This window comes from Condylura cristata, unplaced genomic scaffold (genome assembly GCF_000260355.1).
Source record: "Condylura cristata isolate star-nosed mole 26May11 unplaced genomic scaffold, ConCri1.0 scaffold00015, whole genome shotgun sequence".
Taxonomy (NCBI): Eukaryota; Metazoa; Chordata; class Mammalia; order Eulipotyphla; family Talpidae; genus Condylura; species Condylura cristata.
This window is the reverse complement of record NW_004567116.1, coordinates 31,022,128-31,036,037: the sequence shown is the minus strand read 5'-3', so window position 1 is coordinate 31,036,037 and position 13,910 is coordinate 31,022,128. Positions and strand designations below refer to the sequence as shown.

Here is a 13,910-nt window from a genome sequence, read left to right as displayed (position 1 = left end):
GAGAGAGAGAGAGAGAGAGAGAGAGAGAGGGCAAGAGAGAGAGAGAGAGATGATGTAGGGGAGATGATGGTGTAATAAAGGGGTGAAAGGGCATTCCTAGCTAATTTTATAGCTGGCTGTCCTATGCACCTACATAGTGGTAAATAGAAGCCGGTGTTCTAAAAGCATAGGAAGAAGCTTTTGGCCTCTGTTAGCTATTAGCCTGCTAAATGCTTTTCCTGAGACCTATCTGTCAGCTCTACAGCATCGCTGGAGCAGAGAGGGTGTTGTCATTCTCATTAGTCACAGTAATATGAAAAGGACAAATCTCTTACTTCAAGAGCTCATAATCCATCGTGCCTAATGGACCTTTCCAGTGCCCCTCCCCCAAGTGTTTGAAGTAGGGAGTAAAGAGAGGACCTGAGATGGGCTTAAGGGGTGTACAGGGGGTGCATGCAAGGGCTTGGCAAGGCTTTCCACTCAGGTTCCACCAGGGCAAAGGTTTGAAGACTCAGTTTGTGTTGACTGGGTAGAGGTGCCTGCCTGCCCATGGATTTTGACAGGTTAAAGGTTACATCCATCTGGACTCCTCGATTCAAGTTCTGAAGAGACCACAGTGAATAATGGTGGTTGTGAGCAGCAACAGGTCAGGGACACTGGCTGCCTCCTGGTATCTGCAACCCTTTCCCCAGATTAGCAGCTCACCCAGTGTCGTCTTTGGGTTCTCTCGTTGGCACCCTCGGGAAGACACTAGTATGAAAGGGTCTCAGCCAGAAAGGACAGCACTCGGGGGTGCAGGAAGCAAGGAGAATTTGAGGGGTCAAGAGGTTACAACTGACCCTTGACCACTCCACACTGAGCTGGTGTTCCCTTAAATTGATAGGCATGATGAGTGGAGCTGACACAGCAGGAAGGAAAATGCGGGGAGGGTCCGGGGCTGCTACTTGGAGGAAAGTGACAGTTCTCTGTTTCACTGAGGTTTGTGAGAGTCATGCAGGTGACTGTCTCCCTTAGTGCTTACCAGTTCTTTGTATAAATTACCATTTGCAGTGTTTTATTAACTGAGGGGTTTTGATAGACTTTAATTATGGATTTTATAATGAAATCATGATGTATTAAGAATATTAAGCTATGCTTGCCACATTTGTTACATTTCTTTTCCCAGAACAATCTGATTCTTAGTTGCTTGGTCTGTCTGCTTCCTTATTTTATAAAACAAGCCTGCAGAAACCTGACTGGGGCGCCTCTCACCCAGAATCAGTATCTAAGTGCCATAAAAACATAAAGAACTTCTTACTATGAAAAATTTCTAATAGTCACAAGAATGGAATGAACAGTCTAGCTGAGCCCCCAACAAATCTCTCACTCACTAGAATAGTGATTACCCTAGAACTAGTTGGTGTATGCCTTCCATTTGACCCCCACCCCATGCCACAAGGTTCTTTTGAAGTAAACCCAAGATAGAACATTTCAGCATGCATGTTTCAATGATAGGTATTAAAGGATTCTTTTTCAGAATACAATGGTATTACTTATAGACAAAAATCAGTAATTCCTTGATACCTCAGGCTATTTAATCTCATTATTTTGATTGTTTTATTTATTTTTGCAGTTTGTTGTAGTCAAGAAAGAAATAAAGTCTATGCACTGCAATTGGTTGGTATTTTCTCTAGTCTTACCTCTTCCCTGGAATATATTTATTAAGGAAATCTGTAAAAATTCCACTTTCTTGATCTACCAATTGTTTCTTGACCCTGGATTTCTCTCAAATAAGTAAATAGATCTAGGATTGATGGTGGCCTCTCTTTGGGATTGAGGGGGCAGGGTAAAAATTCATCTGCTTGTCTCCCTCCTTGAGAGGAGACATGGTTGATTACCTATGTGTGTGAATTCCTCGGGGCTTTCCAAGTGGTTATATTCTGATTCAGTCCATTGACATGCAGTATGCAATAAACTTTCTCTTATTAAGTACTTGGTCAGCCACAGGTACAGTTGATTTTGAAAGCTAAGATAAATGTTAGGTACTCTCCCTTTATCAGTTTTCAAAATGAGTGGATCTCAAGAGATGTTATATGTTGTTTTTCTAGTGATTGTTCACGCATGGACTTAAGTGTATTTTTATGTTTAAATCCTTTGCAGTTATTCTCCTTATTGATGCTCAAACTTTAGTCTGTTTGGCCAATAGGAACCTCCTTGATAAGACCTTACCTTGTTGAAATTCATAGCTTATTGGTTTCTGGCCATATGTCCAGGTTTTAGTTAGCATGTATATTTTCAGTTAGGGACTTCATCATTTCTCCAAAGAGCCCCTGATTTCTTATGGTGAAAATGGCATTAGATCTTAAAGGCCACAATCCAGCGCCATGGGTATCGGGCACTTTTTCCCACATCTTAACATTTACCCCAACCACAGTCACCGTCATCTATGGTCCCGCCATTGGAACCACTTGGCCACCACCCTGTCACCTTCCCCTTCCCTCAGGTATTCTCCTCCCAGTCCGCCTAGCACCCATACGTGTCCTGTGTTGTCAAGCATTTCACAAGCCACTTTCTACTCCCTCTTTCTCCATCTTGCCTTTCCTCACCTGTTTGAAGCCCACAACAAAGAAATAGAGCACAGTCTCTTCAGGTCTCCTCCAACTTTGTGTCTTAGTTCTGTTGGCTTGTCATGTCATTCTTGTCTCATTAGGTCATCTCTGAGCAGCGCCTCTGTCCTCCGTGTTGCTAGGCACAGGTCAAGAAGAAGTGGGAAAGGGCAGCCTCAGAGTGACTGACTGCTGACTAAGGCATGTGCTGCTGTGCTGGGCGTGTTATATGTGTTACGTCATCACAGCATCATTACAAACCTGTGAGCCAAGTATTATGATTCCCATTTCAGAGGGGAAGAAAAGTTAGAGAGCTGCGATTCGCCCAAGCTCTACCTTGCTGCAGAGCCCAGGTCGGCTCAGATCTCCTTGTCACAGTTGTCTGCGTCCCAGGAAGACTTCCATATAGACAGGCCCACAGGAAATCTTTCTCAGCCATCCTGCAAACTCGCAAAAACTGTTTACTTATCATTCAGTGGCTCCCAATGCCCTCAGGTTTAAATCCACACTTTGTCCATTCTGGACCTTGGTTTAACTCTCCGAATGCTCCACAGTAAGAGTGTATAATTCTCTGTAAGTATTCACCAAAATGTTTCTGTTCTCCAGTCTCCCTAGCTTACACATGTCCACCACTCCTTCACCTGGAGAACTCCTATTTTTCCTTTAAGAAGTAAATGCAGCATCCCTTTGAGAAGCCCTCTCTGAGTTCTACCTCTAGCTCCCACAGGATACTTAGATGTTCTCTGGGGCTGGATCTTACTCATCTTTGACCCCAGGACCCAGGACAGTGCCTGGCTGGGGCCATTGACTGCATATTTGAATAAATATGAGTGTGTGGTGTCAGCTACCCCATGTCTCCTAATACCTGCAAAATGTTATCTTCTCTGATATGGTCTTGACAGTTTCTGGTGGTCTCTGTCACTCTTTGCTTCTGTTGTGCATGTTTATTTTTGCCCACGAGTTAAATTATGCTCTGGGCTTGGGAGATGCAACTAGAATGAGGCTCCCAAAGCATAGCCTTGCGTGTAGTCAAGACTCAATAATTATCCACAGAATTGAATCAAATAGAAGGTTGTACAACAGGAAGCTACAGTGGAAGTGTTGGGCATGCAATCAGCAGAATGCCAGACAGACAGTTAAAGCATCTTCGATTTACTACAATTTCTTTTAATAGGTCTCTGTACAGATTTGCTGTCAACATGGATTGCTGGCTTAGAAAGAGAGCAGGGAGCTGTAATGGCTCTTGAAACACAGGATGACTAGCAGCAGCATTTTGACATTTCAAATGTGACGGTCCTCAGATTTCCCCTTTGGGACAGGGCTCAGTCATTCATGTAAAGGGGGTCTGAAGGATAAGCAAAAATACTTCCATTTGAACGTCTCACACCCCGCACATCAGACCCAGCATTTTTTGCCTTCTCTGCTTCCTCCTTTGTTGCCTCCAGTTCACGATCCCTATCCTTTTCCTCTTGAAACCTAGACCCGCCCAAGATTAATGGCTGGCTCTGATGTGGAAGGTGGGGCTGTTTATTTGGCTCCTCAGACTTGGCTGGGAGCAGAGGACTGCTCAGGGGCCAGTGGGTTATACTGTTTATTCATTCGGTAAATACCCATTAAGCATCGATTATGTGTCGGGTGCTGGCAGAGTAGTGATGGGCAAGGGCTTCTTCCTCTTGGAACAATCAAAATAATGGAGGAGATGGACATTCTAGAGATATGCACACAGGTGTATAATTACCAACAGTGGTGAGATAGAGAGAAAAATAGACACAACAGGTCTGGTACTGCTTTCTCCATGCAGCCCTCCCTGGCCCTCCCAGCAGTGCAAGGCTGGCCTGGTGCTCTTGTCACCTGGAGCTCTACCCAAGGCTCTTGATGACTGACTGAACTCCTAGGGCAAGGCTGCATTCTTTCCTCAAACAGTGTGTGGCATACAGTGGTGCTCCATCAGCATTTAAAAGTAAAAGGAAGAGAATGAGCATTTCCTTAGATGAAGGATGAGTAGACATCCTCCAGGACCATAACCATGACCCTGCTGGAGTAATGAATGAGTTATGAAACTTCAGCTCTGTCCCCAGGACAAAGGCATCTCTTCCCTAGAAAGGTGAAGGAGGAGGGAAGAATGAACAGAAGCCCTTGGCACAGAGCCTGTGGCAGGAGCTCTGCTCCAACCATATCCCTTCTCCTACCCTCAGAATTTTCCTCCAGGCAAAAGCAGCCTGCCCATCCCATATTACCTGGCATTCTGGACCAGCCCTAAGCAAGGTCAGGGCCAGGACTCACAGCCTGCTCATGTATGACTCCCTGGCATAGGCCTGTCAAGAGCCAGGAACAGGACTGCAGCCCATCCATTCTCATTTACTTCTTCCTTGGAGAAAAAGAATGTTCTCCTCCCAAATGTGTTCTTAAAAACACTCTGTTAACTCCCATTCTGTCTCCTGGGGAGAGAAGAGGGAGGTTCCTGGCCTCCGATCCCCACAGCGCACAAAGATGCTTTTGCACTGTACATGGCCACCTCCAAGAACCTCTGTTCAACCCAGCTGTGTAGACAGTTTGCTGCACACAATAGAGTCCCATCTTAGCCTAACACCTCAGCTTTTCTGTCCCAAAACTGTACCTTCTGAAACCTTCCCAGCCGACACTCAGGAAATGAGGAAATGACCTGAGGGTCAGCCCAACTAATGGGAAAATGCTCCTGGAGATAGTTCTGGCCCACACAGCTCCTCAAAGAAGCCCCACGTGACTGAGCCTCCCTGCCCCCCAGGCAACCAGCACAGTACTCCTTGGCTCTTCCTAGGTCTCTGTCACTCTCCTTGCCTCTCTCGCTCCTTCCTCTGGGATTTCTCCCCACTTGCAAGCCACTCCAATCTGAGACATTGAAAAAGGAGAGCAGCTAAGCTCTTAGACTTGTACTCTAGAGGACTTATCAGGGAAGTCACTTAAACTTTCTGAACTTCAGCTTCTTCCTTCAAGATGGAGTAGGAATAGACCGTGCTGGGTCTCCCATCGGGGTGTATGCCCAGTTCCCCAAAGACACCATGTTCTGCACTCATTGGCAGTGCCACTCTTCGTATCTGGGGACTGACTCAATCATGCAGGTGCAGCCACCAGCTCCTCCCACCCCCACAACTGGAAACCACCTAAATGTCCACTGTGACAGCGTGGTAAAGCAACTTTCAGTGTGTCCCTTCAGAGGCTAAGGAAGCCTTGTAAGTGGTATTTTTGATGGCATAAGAAACAGCGACAGGCCCTCCCTCGTGGTGCAGTGAGTTAAAGCACAGCACTAAAACCACTTCAGCATGAGTTCGATCCCCACCCCTGAGGTGACCCACATGGCATGGCAGACCTCTCCTGACCCACCCGCTGCTCCCCTCAGTAGTATACTTCAATGATCTGCCTGTTCTGCTCCCCACTCTGTCTCTCACCACTTCTGCACCTCTGGCCTGTACCCCAGGTCTGTATGCATAAGTAAATAAATCTTAAAAAAAAAAAAGTGAGATTACATGGCATGATTAAAGCAGGCTGCAGAACTATATGTAAACTATATGTACCTTGTACATTATATGTGTGTATAAAAGAGAAAGCTGGTAAGAAAATACAACATTAACAGAATTTATCACTAAGCTCACATTTAGTTTTCTGTATTTTCAAAGGTCTCTTAAATTAGCATATTTTACTTTTCTAGCTAGAAAGAAATCAAGCCATCATTTAAATGCACGAAAATTCTGCTCAAAGATCACCTTTATAATCTGCTCTCAGAGAGGCTGAGGTCCCATAATGTGGCCAGGCAACCTCAAGGGCTTAGCATGGGCAAGATCCTTCCCCTGTAAACCCTTCTGGTTTTATGTGCGAATGCAGAAGTGACTGTGTTCTAGACGTTTTCGTGTAAAAACAAAAACAAAAGCTGTTACATAAAACTGAGTCAACAGAGTGTAGTTAAGAATGTGAACTCTGGGGCCTCCTGGCCTTGGATTAAATCTGGGCTGCTCTGTCTAGCTATGTGTCCTTGGTCAGATTACATAACCTCTCTGAGCCTCATTTTTGTCTTCTGTAAAATGAGGATAATAATAGTACCTAGCTATTTGATTGTTGGGAAGATTGGTAAGTTCAGAGATGTATTAATATTTGTGCCACATGTTGCTGGTTGGTACAAGGGAATATGGTATGTGTTTTCTTTACATCATCATCACTGTTTTCAAGAGAATTTCCACATACTGGAAATTCCCTTCAGACAAATCCCAAATTTTCCTACCACTGAACTGATCTAATCGAGCACGGAATTCCCTAGTCACTCCCCTGCCACACCTAGAGCTCTTGTATCCACAGAGGCCACCACCTGGGGGGCCACAAGGACGAGTGGTTATTGTGGTGCTTTTGTAAAGCAGCCTTGAGCCACCACAAAAATAGATAGCTGTTCAAGATTAATAACTCAGAAACATCTAGACATGAAGGGCAAAGAGCCACAGAGGAAAAGAGAAAGGAAACTTGACTCAGGTGATACATAAAGACAAAAGCAGGTGAGATGCTAAGACTGCACTGGGTGGCCAGGCCCTCCTGACCCTCTTATAACCTCTGCGTCTCCAGTGCCCTCCTCTCTTGCTCACTACCCCCCACCCTGGAAGAGTGCTGTGTCCTCAAGACTGGGTGCAGAAGTATGGGGGAGAGGGGTGGTTTGTGTTGCATCGTCCTGGGGGCCACCTCCAGGCACCTCTGCCTATCACCTAATGGACCCTGGTAGCTGTCCTTCAGCAACCTGCTGACCCCGACAGGGAAGTACTTGATTGTCTCTATTTCTGAGCTACTGGCCCAGTCCCTGGCTCCAGAGATACCTATGTATTTATGAATGAAAGAGGTAATAACTAATTCTGGCCTAGCTTTTCTGGGCATTGAACCCACACTTTCCATGCAGTTAGCATACGGATCAAGTTCTATGGTCTCCCCAAGGCTCTTACTAGCGCTTTCTGGGGTGTGTGGAAATGCAGATGTACAAGCATTCACAATGGCTTGGCATTTCTATTATAAACACCCAGGATGGAGCAGCTACATCACCTTGTCCTTAAGTAAGAGCAGACCTTTAAAACCAAGAAGTGGATCTGCTTCTTACTCTAAAGAAATAATGGAGCATAGCCTGGAAAAGACAAAGAACAGTGATATACTGTTCCCCTGGACCTACTGTGCCCATGTGGTGTTTAAATAAATTCCCATGGTTTACTTGAGACCTCCACCAATGTTTCTATTCAGATGGCTTTCGTGGCTCAAAGCCAGCCAATGGTGTCTCCATCCCTCTTCATGCTTAATGGCTATTGGAGGACAGCTGCATCACGTGCTTGGCTGAACAATGAATAAATGCCCCAGGGCCATTTGCTTGGCAGCCTGCCAACTGTGCAGAGGCTATAAAACTGACCAAAACAAAGACTTTGGTGGAAACACTAAGACTGAAGACTATAGATCCCCCTGTCAGTTCCCATAAAATCATCAGCCTCTAAGTTCCCTTTGTTGGCTGTGATCCAAGGGCCGGATGTCAGACCCTGGTGACCAAACAGCTGTGTCAAGCAGAGAGAAATGTGGTGAGAGACTGCCAGTCTGTAGAGGCCACCATGACTGGCTGCCATGTTTACCTGATGCTTTATATGGTGGCTGCTAGAACAAGTATCCTTTTAGTTAAATTTAAAATCCTCTAGTTTAAGGGCTAGAATAAGGGACACTAGGATATTGTTGCTGCTGCTTCTTTTTTCATTTGGCAACCTCACAGAGAAGAAAAGTGAACCCACATGTTGTAGGCAAGAGTGTATTAAGAACAGAACCCATGCTCTTAATCCAGGAAGCTGTAGTACAAACCCTGGAAATCTGACTGTAGAACTGAGGCCACCAGAGGGGGAGAAGGAGGCGAGAGGACAAAACAGGGAGAGAGCACAATGGACTCTGTTGGTGAGATGTGGGTGCTTGGGTGGTGTGGTAACACCTGAAGGGGGAGATGCTATACTTTTAAAATACAAACAATGTTGTAAACCAATAATACCTCAATTGGGAAAGAAAAAAAAATGGCGTTTAGGCAGAATAGTAAAATAATGGCCCCACAGATGTATAATGGCCCCACAGATGTCCGCATCTCAACTGCTGGAATCTGAATAAATTACTTTGATGGGGGCCAGTCCCCGACATATATCGACAACGGGAAGTTAAGGATGCAAGTGGAATTTTGGTTTCTAATCTGTGGACACTAAAACAGTAGATTGTCCTGGACATGCACCCAGAGTAATCACAGAGTTACATTAAAAATGGAAGAGGGAGGTAAAGAGGTCGGAGTAATACAAAGTGAGAATTAGTCAATGCTCCCACCCCATTGCTGGCTCTGAGGTTGAAGGAAGGGGCCCCACAAGCCAAGTAAAGCAGATGGCCTCTAGAAGCCAGAAAAAGTCAGAGAAGAATTAACCCCTAGAGCCTACAAAATGGAATAGACCCCCTCCAGAACAGTAAGGATAAGAAGTCCGTGTTGTTTCAAGCCACCAAGTGGGTGGTAATTGGTCACTATAGCAAAAGGAACTAAGACAAAAGACCTCACTGGGATCAGGCATAGGTGAAATGTCCAAAGAGGCCAATAGAGAGACCACTGTGCCATCCGTGGTGATGGCTGGACTGACACAACATGCCCCTTGTTGTGGAAGCAGAGTGACGCTGCCTGGCAGCCTTCCGTTACAAGGAAGAGCAGTCTTTTCATCTCAGCCCTGGAAATAAACAAAAAGCGCACTTTCTTCTTGGAAACGTGGGTTCTTGCTTGGAATTCAGTACAGCTTGCACTGTGTAGGGCGTTCACACAGTCTCTCTGCTTTCCTGTGCTTCTATAGGGCTCATCTAATGTTGTGTAAGACCCTACGGTCTCCTTGGTGATGGAAGAAATATATATGTCCCATTAAATCATGGATTTCCTCCCAATGAACACTTTTTTTTTAAAGTAAGTTTGGCTGATTTTTTAATAGATTATTTTTCCAACCATTTTATTTTTAATTACAGGGTTAAACCCATTTTCCATTCTTATTAACATCTTCACATTAGTGTGGTTCATTTGTTACAATTAGTGAGCCAGTATTGATATGTTATATGTTAACTAAACTCCATAGTTTATTTAGCTTTTAAATTTCTGTAGAATTCTTTGGTTTTCACTGTTGTTTTTTTTGTTTTGTTTTATTTTTTTCTGTGCCAGGGTCCCATGGAGGAGATCACATTCCATCTAGTCATTAATTCTGCTTAGGCTCCTCTTGGCAGTGACAGATTCAGACTTTCTTCGGGTTTGATGACCTTGACAGTTTGGAGGAATACTAGTTAGACCACTCTACTGGAATTTGATATGTTGTATTGATTAGACTAGGATTATGGAGTTTGGGAAGACAGATCTCACCAATAAGTGGTTTTTATCACATCAAATCGCCCAATTGTGATGACCCTCTTGATACGGTCAGTGTCAGAGATCTCTGCACCCCCTTCCATGTTGAACTCTGAAAGACAGTTACTATGCATAGCCCATATTTAAGGGGTAAGGGAGAGGGTTATGCTTCCTCTCTTTGAAGGCATAGAACCCACATAAATTACTTGGAATTCTGCAAAGGAAATTGGCCTCTTCCATTTATTAATATACTCAATCATTTATGTCACTGTGGATTTGTGGATATTTATTTTGTGCTTTGAGTTATAATGTAAAGAGACTTGACTTACTTTGTTGCTCAAATGGTTCCAGTTCCTTACTTTCTGATTTAAGGCTCATCTCACTATCAAACCCCACATCACATAGGTTTGCTCCTGTGTTATAGAAATTTATACTACTGTGTTGTATTCTTAGGTCGGTACCCATTTTGAGTTAGATTTTGTAAAAAGTGTAGGATCTGTGTCTAGTTTTTTTTTTTTTTTTTTTTTGATCTTTAATTGTTCGAGCACCACTCATCAATAAGACTATCCTGTCTGCATTGAATTGCCTTTGCCCCGCTGTCAGAAATCAGTCATATTATTTTGTGGGCATCTGTTTCTGGGTTCTCTGCTTTGTTCCATTGATCTCTATACCTGTTCTTTGGCCAACATCTTGCTATTTTGATTACTGTAGATTTATGGCTGTTTTGAAATCTGGTATTGTCAAGTCCTCCAACTTTGTTTTCCCTCTTCAATATTGGGTTGTTTTCTCTGGGTCTTTTTGCTTTTTGTGTAAACTTTAGAATTACTTTGTCAATATCTACAAAATAGTGTTCTGTCATTTTGAGTGGAATTGTTCTTTACCTAAAGATGAAGTTGGAAAGAACTGATACCCTAATAATATTAAGTACCCCAGTCCATAAACACTGGACTCTTGATGTATGTAAATCTTTTGTGTCTTTTATCAGAAATTTGTAATGTTCTGTAGATCGTTCATATATATTCATATAGATAGATAGATAGATAGATAGATATTTAGATTTATACCTAAATACTACATTTTTGGTGCTACTATGAATGACATTGTGTTTTAACTTCCAGTCACTCGTTGCTGGTGTATAATCAGTATAGTAACTGATTTTTATTAACCTTGTATCCTGCAACTTGCTATAATTGCTTATTCTAGGAGTTACTGTTGCGGAGGAGTGTTCTGTTGAGGTCAATTCTTTGGGATTTCCTGTAGAGAAAATTATGTCTCCTCAAACAAAATACTTTTATTTCTTCACAATCTTTATATTTTTTTAATCCCCATTTCTGGTGTTTTTGTACTAGCTATGATTTTTTGTGCCCATAATTTTGAATGGGCTTAGAGAGAGGGGTTATCTTTGCCGTATTCCCATCCACTTTCTCACCACTAAGTATGATGTCAGCTGTAATTGCTCAGTTAGTGTTCCTTAAGGTTGATCTCTCATAAAGAAAAGTGATTGAAAATGAACAACGACAATGTAAGAAAATTTAAAAAGTAAAAAATGCTTTTTAAAAGTCATTGAGACTTGCTGATAGACAATGGCCTTTTCTCCAGATGTTATGGACACAGACGTGGCAGTGCTGTGGAGCAGATGAAGTCACTCTAGATCCCACCTACTTATTGGTCCCTCTGGCCCACTAGCCCCCATTTTCCTGCAAGTTCTCAGGGCTCAGACATACTCTAGTCTCTCAGTGCCTACCCGTTTTGTTCTCTACTGTTTTTATACATAATGTACCTTTTGTGGGTTTCCTGAAAATTGACAGTTCTCAAGGTCCATTTCAAATGGCCTCCTTTCTGAGACTCCTTCCCAGTCCTCCCCATCCAAAGTCAACCTCGGGTTGACTGAGTTCTCACAGCCCCTAGGTTCGTACCTGTCTCCTCCCCTGTCCCCACCACGGTGTGTGCACACTGTGTGTATGCCTGCCTCTCCTGCCACCTGTGAGCAGGCTGAGGCAGACCCATGTCAGAGCCCCACTTCCTCTGCTCAGACGAGGTCCCGGCCATGTGTATTGGTTGCATGAATGATATTACTGACCTTACCTAAGTGAAGCTTTCTGAACATTTAGAAACCACTGTGCATTCTCTTTATACCACCCCCCATACACACATGCACACAGACACACGCACGCCTGCACATACACCTTGACTCCCTGATAGTGTTCTTTGAATTGTTGGACATGTTCTGGAGTATAGGAGATGTCTGCAGTAATATTGTTTCTCATGGAGAAAAGGAAAGGGAAATTGCTATTCATTGTAGACCTACCTCTTTCAATCCTAACCCTGGTGTCCCTTCATCTATGAGGAGTTCAAGCTCCAAGTGCTAGAAAACACCAAATGAAGTGGCTTAAATAATAAGAAAACTTATTAACATCTCCTGTAACAAAACACCTGAAGCTAGGATGGCTCCAGGGATGGTGGCTTAACAGTATCAGTAAGGGCCCTTTCTTACTCTTTTATGTCAACCCTAGTATATTAGCAGTTTCTTTGGGTAAACTTACTTCATGGCTACAAAATCATTGCAGCAAATCCAGTCATAACACCCTGATGCAATAAAGATTAGAAGGAGAAAAATACTTTCTCTTCCTTGGGCTTCTCCTAAATTTGGAGGTAAGTTTTTTCTAGAAATTTCTTCACAGAATTTTATATGACAAGGCTTGAACTCATCACTGATGAAAGGACTGAGGTTATCATTTGTTTAAAGCAGTCAGGACCTCACCTAGAGGCATAGGAGGGAAGGATCTATAACTGGAACAAATTGTGGTTTTTTTCCAGCAGGGATAAAGAGTAAAATGTTGATTAGGAAATCTGCAGTGTCAGCTACGCCCTTGTTTTATTAAGAATTGTTTTATACAGGACTTCCAAGAGGTTAGACCTCTTACATAAGATCCCATGGCTGATAAAAATAAAAGTAGGATTCAAATCCAGCGCTTGCAAACTCCAGAGCCAATCCATGTACTTTCTGGGTGCAGCTAAGCCCGGAGTCAGCCTGCATTTCCAGAAAAGCCAAAGCCCCTTTTTCCTGGCGGGCATTCAGGGCTGCTCTCCGGCTTTCTCAAGCCCGACCTTTGGCTGGGCATTTAATCTGTTTATTAAGTTATGACTAATGGTACTGCGAGACACCAAGAGCTGCGCATTCAGACCTAGTTTTAGAGGGTTAGGGGAGGTTTAAGGGGTAAACATAATATTCTTACTCCATGCTGAGAAAATTCAATTGCAGCTCTTTTCTCTTTCGGAGCACAGGGATTGGCGGGATTGGTGAGGGGCTTCTGCTGGGTCCTGCTTTGGTTTAATAGAAATAAAACCTCCAAAGCAGGCGGGCTGTTTTGGGAAAGTGGCCACTAATGCAGCCCCATGGGGCGGGGGTCCAGGCCTGGACAGGGCAGTTTGCATATTCACTTTTACAAACAGTTGGCTCCGAGTCAGCAGTTAATGGGATGGGAATGATGTTCCTGTACTGAGTGATTTCCTGAAAAAAACATTTGCAATTGCAAACATATCTCTGCCTTTCTGCTCTGGTTTGTTATGTCTCTGAGAGTGAATTAAAGAGGCAGGGAGGGTGGAGAGGGATGTTTCTGACTTGGATTTTTTCATCTGAAAACATCTTTAGCAATCTAGGCAGAAAAAGAAATCCCATGCAGATCCACCTTTAGGAGTTCTGGCTGGAAACATTGCATTCCTAGGGGTATAAATATCTCTGTATTCACAAATTGCCTCTGGTCGTAAATGGTCAGGACAGATAGGATAAGGTGGAAATGATGTTCCCAAACTGTGTGTGGTGGGGGGATGGGAGGTGGGAAGACATGAAGTAAGCCTGGAGCGCGCAGGTCAGGGCCAGGCTGGAGATTTAACGTGAACAGGTGATGTGGACATCATTATCATTAGCACTCAGATCTATGGGGTCACCTGGTCACTACCTCCCT

The 13,910-nt window shown here is 43.7% G+C and overlaps 1 protein-coding gene across 2 annotated transcripts in view; it reads left to right on the top strand.

Annotated features, from left to right (window-relative positions):
- The window catches only part of PARVA (parvin, alpha), a 138,055-nt gene that overhangs the window by 76,390 nt on the left and 47,755 nt on the right, over positions 1-13,910 (top strand). The window lies entirely within an intron of this gene.